The sequence below is a fragment of the Tiliqua scincoides genome, chromosome 2 (genome assembly GCF_035046505.1).
Source record: "Tiliqua scincoides isolate rTilSci1 chromosome 2, rTilSci1.hap2, whole genome shotgun sequence".
Lineage (NCBI taxonomy): Eukaryota > Metazoa > Chordata > Lepidosauria > Squamata > Scincidae > Tiliqua > Tiliqua scincoides.
The window spans coordinates 118,287,471-118,299,595 of NC_089822.1; the positions used below are offsets into that span (position 1 = coordinate 118,287,471).

The 12,125-nt window shown below is 45.3% G+C and overlaps 1 pseudogene; it reads left to right on the forward strand.

Moving 5' to 3' along the window:
- The first annotated feature begins 9,016 nt into the window (after positions 1 to 9,016).
- Positions 9,017 to 9,136, forward strand: LOC136642615 (5S ribosomal RNA; annotated as a pseudogene).
- The last annotated feature ends 2,989 nt before the right edge of the window (positions 9,137 to 12,125 follow it).

The window sequence follows — 12,125 nt, forward strand, 5'->3', positions numbered from 1 at the left end:
GAGAAGCTCTTGTTTTTGTGACTTGATGGTTGAGCCAGCCAAGACCAGAATAGATTTGCTAATGAGGAAAGTCCCCCTTTACCCTCTTCCCTGCCCCTCCTGAGTAGGAACACTGTGACATCAAAGGCGCAAAACAAGAACTTGGTTGAAGTGAGTTTGAAACCTTTGCAGAAAGCAGACCTTCTACCTGGCATTCTCTCTCATCTTGGCCATGTTCTGAAGCTATTTTTACTGCTAGTGAAGTCAGGCATAGAGGCTGGTCTCCTGCTGGGCTGCAGGAAGATCAGAGCCTGTATTCATTCCTTGTGCTACTGCCTTGTTACATGCCACAAAGGCTGGGGCAGGAAAGGGTGCCATGGGACCTCATGTGCAGAGTCCCTGTCTTGGTTTCAAATGGCCCAGATAAATCAGGAGATAAATCAGGCCTTCGGGAATGCTCCCATGTTCCTCCAAAGTGTAGCTGGACTGGAGATCTCTCTCTCTGAGCCAGGGCAGTCCAACAGACAGCTCTGGAAGATACGGGCAGGGTGACTAAATGTCTTCTTTTTCCAGGACATGTCCTCTTTTTAAGCCTTGTGTTCTGGAAAAGAACTTAAATGTCCTTTTTCCTATGAGCGGGCCCCTGCAGACAGTGTATAGTCTTCTTGTAAATAATAAATTATATGTAATATAGTTTTGAATTTAATAATAAGTAATATAGTGTTGAAAAATCACATGAAATCCACATATGAGTGTTTTTAGTTTTAATTTTATGTCCAAGATTTTTCTTGAATGTCCTACATTTTGGGGTGCCTTGTCCTCTTTTGCAGCGATGACATCAGGTCACCCTGTCTACGGGTGCACTCCTTGCCTTGTCAGGGATTCACTGAGGGGCCACGGGCAAGTCATTTTTTCTCACTTTCAGTTCCTCCACTTAAAATTGGGAAAATATGGGCCTGTCCCACAGGGATAGGACAGGAAAGATGAGGATAAAAGAGAAAAGGATCGTCAAACATAATGCAAATGAAAAGCAAAAAATGTTTTAAAATTGTTTTAATGGTTTCGTTTAAATGTGTTTGTTAATTGCATTTTTTAAATTCTTATGCTGTACACCGCTTTGAGCATTGACATGGCAGTGCCCTTGTCTCGCTGCTGGAAAGTCGGTTAGGATTGTGCCCTCAGGCAGCAGGTACCCATCTGCCCACTTGCCTCCAGTGCTCTTTCTTTCCCTCCCATTCCCTGGATCAGAAAAGGAGGAGGACAATGGAGGAGAAGAGGAAGTAAGGAGGTGAGTGCTTCCAGCGCTGTGGTCCACCACTCTCCTCTCCTTCACACTTCCTCTTCTGTTCCACCTCCCTCTTCCTTTTCTAATCCAGGGAGTGGGAGAAGGAGAGGCTGTCCCATCACCAGGTAAGAAAGGGGAACATGTGACCTTGGGCACTGGAAAGTGTTAGGCTGAACATAAGAACAGCCCCAGTGGATCAGGCCATAGGCCCATCTAGTCCTGTGTCTCACAGCGGCTGATTCTACCACTAGTTGAAACGCACTGCTCTACTCCAATGGCAGCCACACTGACTCTCCCAGATGCCAGGCGAGGGTCTTTCCCAGTCTTGCTATTTGAGATTCTCTCAACTGGGGAGCACAGAGACAGAACTAGAAATGTTCTGCATGCAAAACATGTGCCCTAATATTGAGCTACAGCCCCAGGGATGACCCAAGATGATCTGCGTCCTGATCTGTTGGTGATCATATGGTGATGTTGCCCCCCCTCAAAAAACCACATAAGAAGCAATCCAACCACATTGCTCCTTTCTTGCACAATCCCTTTCAACAAATCAGGAAGTGTGAGATGCACTGAGAGCATTCCCAGAGTATCTTGCATGTCTTGTGCAAGGAAGGGGCAATATGAGGAGGGAGGGGGCTGAATCGCAACCTTGTGATCCATCTACAGTGGGCCAGAGGGAGGTGGCAACAGACTCAGGGCCCAATCCTATCCAATTTTCCAGCCCCAGTGCAGCCATAATGCAGCCCCATGATAAGGGAACAAATGTTCCCATACCTTAAGGAGGCCTCTGTGACTGCTGCCCCACCACAAGATGCAGTGCATGCCCCATTGGCACAGCTGCACTGCCACTGGAAAATTAGATAGAATTGGGCCCTCCATGTGAAAGGCACTCCAAGTCTGTTCCTTGCTCCACTAGATATGAGCCACAATAGTCACGTCATACAGGGGCTGACCAGAGAGAGTGAGAAACAATGTGGCTTGAAAGGGAAGTAGATATAAAACAGTTGAGTGAGACTTAGGAGCCAGTTCTTCAGTCTTCAAGCAACCCAAGCAGTGACTTGGATTGCAAATATTTTTGAGGCACCTAAAAAGTAGGATGTCACTGGAGAGCTGTACTCCAAGGCCTTCTGCAATGGATCCCCTTCGATTTCTGCAAGGGATCCTGGGGCGCACCTGTCAAATCAAACCGGGCAGCCTCAGGGAGGTAGCAAAATGTGTTGAGTCCTTCCTTAGAGGTCTCTGTTGCCTTCTGGGCCTTAGCTGATTCTGCTTGAGAAAGGTACATAAGAACATAAGAACAGCCCCACTGGATCAGGCCATAGGCCCATCTAGTCCAGCTTCCTGTATCTCACAGCGGCCCACCAAATGCCCCAGGGAGCACACCAGATAACAAGAGACCTCATCCTGGTGCCCTCCCTTGAAGACATCCTTGGGATATGCAGGGTAAGAGGCATCACTGACTACACACCTGCTCTGGGGTGGGAGATAAACAGAGATCTCTTCCTTCTGTCCTTGTTCCCTCCTGGTTTTCTGACATCATGGTGACTATTTTGGTCTGTTTCTCTTTCTTGTGCTTTTCTCTGTTTTCCTGAGTGCTCTTGCGTGAGGTGCCCTGGGCAAGGGAGAGTTGAGTAAAGAGGGATGCAGCTGATGGCTTTGGAACCTATTCTTTAGTGCTTTCACTGGCCTGTGGCCTTTGAATTTTACTCTCTGCTGTGAGATGACGAAGATTGCCTGTTGGAGACCAACATGCTGGCCTTAGCCTGTTGTACAAAAAGGAAAAAAATATTAAAGGTAACAGACCCCCGTTGGTACAGACTGGAGTGGGAGGAACATAAACACTAAGCTAACTGGTTCTAATGGCCACATTCAGTTTGCAGCAGGGTTGCCAGCTGACTAGAAACACATGGCTTGGCCTGCTCTCGTGTCTTTAACAGCAACTTGATCTGCAGAAATCAGCAGGTGAAGTTTTTAATGCAGAGTTTTTGAAAAAAAACAGGTGCCAGAGCTCAAGTCTGCTTGGGCACCTCACCTTCTGACCTGGAAGCCCTCTGTCCTAGTCTCTCATGTGTGAGGACTTTTTGTAGTTAGGTTGTCGTGAAGAGAATGCACTCTGCACCTGCCCAGGGTCATTACCCTGCACCCTCCAATAAAGATGCCAGACTGCAGCTTGGGTTTAAACTGGGCAACTTTATTAACACTTTTCCAACAATTGCAGCAGGTTTTTTGGGAAGTAAATAACAACACCAATCCAATGTGCAGGGCACTAATGGGGGGAAATGGTCCTAGCTGTCTACCCCCTTAGGTATGAATCTCCTTAGGGCAAACCATCTGACTCAAGGTCAAACTAAGTTCCAGGACTGCTTCAGCCTTTCACTGTTGGCCCCGAAGGGTGAAGGCAGCCAGATTGCTCAGCCTGCAGGACAAACCTTGCTAAGCCTTGCCAATCTAGTCAAGGGGCCTGCCAGCCAGCCAGCCTCGTTGAGCCGGTTAGGCATCATGGGAGCAGTCAAGGCTCAGCTGTCTCAGAATGGACACCAGGATGGATCCTCGCAACCCTACCCCACACCCATCACTCCAAGTGACCAGATTACAACTCCTAACCAATATAAGACCATCGTGGCCCTCACCAGTCTGGGGTAGGCAAAAAAACCGCCAACCAAGGCCAATCTGGATGACAGAAAAAAATTCCTACCTTGCCCGCCAATGAACAACCAGTCAATCTCAGACTAGACATAGGGTGGAAGGACAAGTTCGCTGCTCAGGCTGAACTGAGTCTGGCTGCATGAGGCGGGGCAGGGGCAATTGGCCCCCAGTGTGGATGGCACTAATGTCTTTTAAAATCTATTCTTACTTCATATGTTCTCCGGTCGAACACTGATGTTGAAAGCAGATTTTGGAGCTGAACCCTGGATGATACTAAGATTTACAGCACAATTCTATACCTATCTGCTCAGAAGTAAACCCCACTGAGTTCAGTGGGACTTACTCCGAGGTAAATGTGTATCAGATTGCAACCTTAACTTCATGGTCTACTGATAAGCACCATCACTGCTAATATCTACAGAGCCAGCTGTTATTGCAGACACAGGAGCAGGGGCTAATAAAAAGTTGAACACCCCAGCTTGAGCTTACTGCAGGATATGAATCTCCAATTCATTAGACATTTGCAGAGAGAATGTTCCCACTTCAAGCAGGGGCTGAAGGCCTTTATGGTAGGTAGGTAGATGGCCTTTATGGCCTCTTCCAATTCAGTGATTCTATCATGAAATTATAGGGCACCATCGCCATTCATGGCACTACTAACAGAAGCTAAAAAGACAGGTCCCTGCCCCCCCCAAGGAGATCATAACCTTCATTTCAACAGTGGAAGAGAAAATCAAGAGAGAAAAGAGTAGCAGAACATGAATATGTGCAGCTGAAGTTTCTGAAACCTGGGTGAAGGATTAGGCTTCGTAGAAATGGTGGAATTTAAGGAGGAATTTGACAGGAGAGAGAGAGAGGTGGCACCACACAGCTGGGATGGAGTTCCAGGCAAAAAGGACAGCAAATGACATGATTGAGGCATTTCCAAGTCTTTGGGGAGCAGAGGGTGATCAGTCAGAAAAGCGAAGGCCACACACAGCAATATAATCAGAAATGAGGGCAAGGCCAGGAAAGCTTTCATGGTTGGGAAATTCAAGGAGTTTTTGCTGGGTACAAGTAAAGGGAAGGGAAGCCAAGTAGATTGCGTTAAGGAAGAGTGGTAGACAGTTTGAATGATGGCAAATGGTTCCAGGTCAACATTTCAACAACAAGGAAAGACAGAGCTGCTATCAGCGGGGGAGGGAAGGGGGGGAGTCTTTTCTGGGGCCATGGAGAATTGTGGAGTCTAGGAGCCTTTGAAGGCTCCTAGAAAGAATCTCCTACAAAGATTCTCCTACAAAGAATCTAGGAACCTTTGCAGGCTGCTTCCTAGAATATTGGGTGGGTTTATTTTATAGTGGGGTCTGTGGAGATTCTGTGGCCCAGCTCAGCTGGTCTCCTTTTCTCCCAATTTGTGAATTACTTGGCACAAATGCCAGCTGTTTGGGATGTCATGTGAGCAGAAACCAAAAAAGCAATTGCATTAACTCATCACTTAAAACAGAAGCTGCATGGGATCGGTTCCAGGGTTAGAATCTGCTGGCATTAAAATATTTATAATTATACAACCATCCATCTATATCTCATGTTTTGTCCAAACATTGTTCTTTACACATTATTTTGGATAACACGTACATCCTGATCCTATCCATTTTACTTATGAGCAAAAACACACTGCTTTTCTAAAGGGCTTGCTCCCAAGAATGATTGGAGGCTTTATGGCTCCAGGTGATTGCAGAAACCCTTGAGGATAGCTCTCAGCATATGTAGGTAATACCCAAATCTCTTTTTTTTTTAGTTATCAGAAGTGATGTGAGAAATCTGTGATCAGATCTCTTGAAGGTGTATTTAAGAAAGAAAGAAAGAAAGAAATTAGAGGGGCTTAAGGTGACTTGAATTGGATTGGGGGAGTGGAACCACGGGGAAGGGCTATTTAACCCTCCCTCAAAGCTTTTCTCAAAATTCTCTTGCCAGTTTCTATTTACCCCGCAGGGAAAAAGAAACAGGTACTATACATTTACCTGCTGCACATCCCTACCACATATGTCAGATAGCAGTTTCAGAAAAGGAACGTAGATTTTTTAAAATGGTGCTCAGAAAGGGTTATGCATCCCTCCTCCTCTGATCTGATCCAAACCCTTTCCCCCCACATACCCTTTCAAGCTTTTTTTGAAAATAGGTCCTATGAACACATTGTCTAATTTCACCCTCATACAAGTATTTGAAGACACTTACAGCCCAATTCTATCCAAATCCCCTTACCCACTAATGCAGTCACGCTACTGGAGCATGTGCTGCATCTTGTGTGGGGATAGTCCCACAGGTATCCTCCAGGCAAGGGATCATTTGTTCTGTTACCCAGGGGTAAGCCTCCCCTTCTTTAGCTGGTCTACTTGGACCTGCACTAGCAATTTTGCTGGTGCAAGTCTGAGTGGACCTGAGTAGGTGGATCAAAACCAGAAAGGGGGATAGGATAACAGCAGAGCAGCTGCAGCCAATATCTGCCTCCTTCTGGCACTTCTGGAAAAGAGGCTAGAGTTAGAAAAGAAAGTCCACATGGCACATGAACCAAAGATGGAGACGATTAGACAAGGTTTGTTGCTCCAATCCACTCCTATCTCCTCCCTGCCTTGTTCCTGTGACATTAGACATTAACCAATCAGGGAATGGTCATGGCTCTGGGCAGAGAATATGGTTTGCATGCTGCCTTCATGCTGATGGTCTAGGTTCAGACTCTGGTTTAAAAGGATTTCTTCTAGTAGGGCTGAGACAAGTCTTTGTCCAAGACTTTGAAGAGATGCTGCCAGTCAGATAGTGGGCAAGATGGATTAGAGGGGTGGAGTCAGTTTCACGTGTTCATCACCTTCGTGATGATGGTCGGAATCCATAGGCATGACTCTTTAGGTTGTAGTGATTACACAATACGGTAAACTCAAGAACAGGTTAGAAAGGGCAAGAGCATCCCTATGGAACTGGGATCCAAACTACACATATGTAACCTTGAGTACATCACTGAACTTTGCATGGATGGGTTTTTCCTCCTAAATCAGCGATTTTCAATCTTTTTCATCTCATGGCACACTGACAAGGCATTAAAATTGTAAGGCACACCATCAGGTTTTTTACCATTAACAAGGCACACCATGCTGCCAGTGGGGGCCTCACATCCCTATTGGCTCTACTAATAAATGACCTTCCCTCAAATTCCTGTGGCATACTAGTGGCACACCACGGCCACGGCACAGTGTTGAAAATGGCTGTCCTAAATAGTAGCCACAGGGGCCTTGTCCTGGTTGGGATCATGGGGAACGTCAGGGAAACTTTCACCCTTTTCCCTGGCTGTGGTTCTGATCTGGGTGACCCAATGTTAGTCCCCTGTAGTTGCTATTAGTGTTGGGAAGGAAGCTGTCATTGGTGCTAAAGGCAGTTTCCCTCCCAGACCAAATAGCAGTCATGGGGGGATCTGGATTGAGATTACATGAATGGGAAGGGGTTAAAGGTTCCCTGCCCATGTCATGGTTCCAAGCAAGGTCCCTCCCCCCAGCTTCTATCAAAAAAAGCCCAAGCACACAATGGCCAATGAGACGCTTCACATAATGTGTAGTTTGGCTCTGGAACATCATGATTTCCAGTTTTCATCAAATCCAACAAGCTGCTAATGGCAAAAATTGTTTTCTGAACATTTGGAGTCCAAAAGGGATCATGTTACAGGGGGAGAGGGAAAGGGGAGAGAGAGAGACTCTAGGCTGCCTCATGGCTCATTCCAGAATAAGAACATATGGATGGATGGATGGATGGATGGATGATTTCTAAGTGTATGGATAATGAAATATAAAAATAAATACTTATAGATTGAATAGAGGGAGAGGAATAGCATGGATTAATATTATTAATATTAGAATGGCATATAGTCCTCTTTAGCTCAGGAAGGCAACAGATAACATTTTCTCTTGGGTCAGTGGGCCATCATACCAGCTTCTGCGAACAGACTGTCTTTACAGGGCTGTGTTGATTTAAACTATTGAGATCTATCCCCCTTACTCCCCAACACTACTGACAAGGCTCTCAGGAGACCTTGGGTCACCCTAGCATTTTGGAATTTTCTTCTCTCCCCTCCCTTCACCTTTTTTCCAATTAAATCATCCTGCTTAATTACAATAAAAGGCCAACTGTTTACCCAGCTCGACATAATTAATATTTGCTGTGACCAGTGTTGCAAGCTTGGCTTTGCCAGCAGCCAGGGAGTTTGGGAAGGGATTTGACTGTATTAGCAGGGGAAGAGACAGCTGTCTCGCTTACTGATACCAGGGCGGGGGGCCTGGATTAAAAAGAGAGAGCCTGGAATTAGACTCAATGGGGCTGTGCAGGAAAGGAAGGGAAATTATCCACACAGACACATCCCAGTCATAAGCCTAACTGCAAATTCCATTATTCCTTATTTTTAAAAATATTTGGCTAGCATCAAACCTTCTTTCTGAAGTGATCTCATCTCTTCCACACATCTGGAATCAAGGTAGAAGTACTAACTGGGGTACAAGACTAGGACTGTCAGACTAATATGTGGCAACGGAAGTGATGACTGCTAGCCTAGAGGTGAACACTTGATCAAATCTGTGGCATGTGTGTCTTCTGCGTGAACTTTGCCATAATAGAATGAATGGAGGGATACTGACTTTGCACCTCAGGGCTACAGTGGTGTGATTTACTCAAAGTGCTGCACTGGGAGTCTCATCACACTATTCTGAAATATTGCATATTGAAATAGCATGGATCCCACATTTACGGCAACCACTTTCTACAGTTCCCCTTCTCAGTGGTTCTTTTCCATCACTTAAGAAGATTTCCACTGACAAGCCATCTCCTCCCAATGTCAGCTTTCTTTGTGGGTTTCACCAGACATAATCCCATGTCCCATCATAACCATTTCCTGCCATAACCCTCTGGGATGTCACATAGGATTATGACTTCAGAGAGACCGAGGAGGGAGAATTCCAGTATAATGATAATCCTTTGACCTCTTCCATTGAAAGATGTTAACGGTGATCCATATGAGCATTAATGGGTAATCATCATATCTCCGTACTAAAGCAGAAGGAAACTGAGGCAGTGTGAAATGGATGAATTTATCCATATGTTCACTGTTACCCTGCACATGCCCAATCTCATCTGATCTTGGAAGCTAAGCAGGGTCAGGCCTGGTTAGTAATTGGATGGGAGACCGCTTGGGAATACCGGGTGCTGTAGGCTTATACCACAGTCTTTTGAGACTGAAGGTTGCCAACCAAAAAATCACTGGGTCTAAATTACAGGAGGGGGAGTAGATTTGTGGAATCTATGTGTACGAAAGCTTTCATGATTACATAAGATTCAAAATTTCCTGCCTTTGCTTCTAGACTACTCTTTGCTACTGGACTACCCCAGAGCAGTGGCACCCCACCATTGGGGAACAGTTTCAATATAGGCTTTTCTTTAAACATCTCTTATATATATGAGGTTGTTTATACAGTACCGAATTAGACGATTAGCCCACTTGACTTGGAACTGATCAGCAGTAGCTCTACAGGGTTTCAGACAAAGGTTTTTCCTTTGCCAGGGATCAAATCTGAGGCCTTCTGCACACAAAACTGGTGCTCTCCCACACAGCCAGAGCTGTGCAGATGAGCTCTCCCACAAAGCCATAGAATTCTTGCCCCTTGCAGAGGATTTTGAGAGATGTCCTATGCAGGGCACTGTTCAGACTTGTTGGGCCACTCAGTTTCTCCTCATGAATTGGGAATGTACTCTGGAGCACACTCTGCTGTATCCTACAGCAGAAGATGGGGAGTGGCCAGCTATATTGCAGGATAGCTTGCCCACCTGCAAGCTTTTCTTTGATCTTTCCTTTGAGGACCCTTTCAGGGAATTCAGTTTAAAAATCCTGACCTAGAGATTGAAACAAAACCTAGACATTCTAGCTTCTAGCTCCAATTTATTCCAGAGTTTCATAAGTTCCAAAGAACTGTTTGATCATCTGTCCTTTTTTCAGCCAACAAGTCTCCCTTGTGCTCTTGGAAAGAGATCTGCATCTGAAATTCTTCTCTTTTCGCTCTAACTTGAGCAGATCCAATTCTGTATCCAGCTGGGAATGAAGCTGATAGAGAGTTAGTGCAGTGTAATGATTCCAAGTGTGAGCCACAAAGTTTCTAGTTTAAATGTTCCTGCATCTGTGCATTTACTGGTGGCCTTTGCCTCCGCTCCATGGAGATAATAATGCTGCCCTACTTTACAGGGTAATTATATGGATTACTGAGATAATGTATGTAAAGTGTTGTCAAAATGCAGAATACTGTTTGTTGCTTTCAGATCGTCAACATTCCTACAGGAGGTCACTGCTGAGTTGATTTAGCTGGCAAGCTGATTTGGACATCTGGATTTAAAACAAGGGTGTTGGGTTACCTTGGATCAAAATTTAACACTTGGAAGAGAACCAGATAGTCCCTTGGAAACCTTTATATAGACCTAGAAGCAATGAACTGATTGAGAAAAATCTGCCACAGTATCTTTTTCCCTTTGATATTACTGCATTGTACAAAATGCAACCATGTCCTCAAGTTAAGCTCAGGATTGTCTATAGACTTACTGGCAGAGTGCTCCAGGATTTCAGGAAGGGGTCTTTCCTTGTCCAATCTGAAGATGCTAGGGACTGAAATAGGGCCTTTTGCACAGAGGCCCTACCACAGACCTCTGTTCTCCCCCCCCCCCCCGCACCTTGAGTTTAACAATGGAAGAAAGGCCAGAGACAAATTTGGATTTCCCCCTCAGTAGCCAGCATTCCTTACACCAGAACTGCAAAATTCAAACTCTCCAGGTAAAACCTTGGCTTCCAAGCCTAACCTTTACATACAAAACCATTTTTTGCTCTCTTTCAGAACTCTTTCTGGGGTGGGCAAACCCCAGCCTGGGGACAATTTGTGGCCCTTGGGGACCCCCAATCTGGCCCACAGGGAGCTCCCAGACTCCAATGAGCCTCTGGCCTGTTGGAGACTGTTGATGCCCTTGCTGGCCCACAACTGCCAGACACAACTGCTAGCTGCAAGCTGCAGACTGAATTAGAGCAAGGCCTTTTATAGTTTCCATGTGTTTTCTGTGTTTCCCTGGACATTATTTTAACCCCCCCCCATTGCCTTTGAACAACTCATGTCTCCATGTACGTTTTCACTGTGCAAGAGGTAAGTGTGTGGCAAACAGTTCATAGTTCTCATGTGGCCCTACATGCCTGTATTATAGTTCTCATGCGTATTATAAATAAGCTCAGTAAGATTCATTAATTCATATAAGTTGTCTCTAATATATTCATTTATGTAAATTTATTCAAATTTGAAATGGAAATTAATTCTTTTTTTTCTTGGCCCCCCAAACATAGTTTTAGAGAGATGATCCTGCCAAAATGTTTGCCCAATCCTGTTTTACACTTTGAGCACATATTCTTGAAAACAGATTACAAGAGAGCAGAAAAGACTCTGTGAGAGTAAGACACTCCTGTTTTGTTTTGTTTCTTAATCCAAAAGCTATTGCTGGGTCCCTGCTTGAGTGTGGAAGCCCCACAGTGCCCTGACTGTGTAACCCAGCAGGTTAACTGACTGTGTAACCCAGTTCCCTCCAGAGTGCCTACTTACTGGAGATAGCAGAGTTGAAAAGCTGGTGGTCTGGCGCCACCTAGTGAGGGGGGGAAGAATCGCTGTGGCCAGTGCTGCAAACTCTTCCCTCATCACTTGCCAGCATTGTTAGACTGTCCAACTAACACATTTACTTAAGCAGAAGCTTTCGTGGACTGCTGTCCCTCAGATGTATGAAGTGAAATCCTCAGGATGCAGGCCACAAAGCAGGAAAGCTGCTTCTTCTCTATAGCCACGTAAATCTATTTCTGTTTTCTATTTTGGTTCCTGCCTACTGAGAATTTCACTTCATACACCTGATGGGCTTCAGCCCATAAAAGCATCTGCTGAAATAAATGGGTTAGGGCGCAATCCTAACCCCTTCTGCCAGTGCTTTCCAGTGCTTATCTGCCACTGATTCCCAGGTGGCGGGACTCTCGCCAGCCATGGACATTACACATATGCCCAGCCTAAAAGCAGTGGCATCACTAGGGTTGGTGTCACCTCCATGAACTTAATTTTGTTTGTTTATATAAGTATCGTTCACCTAACAAATCAGTAACCAATAAAAAATCAGTGGCCAACTTGATGACACTCACAAC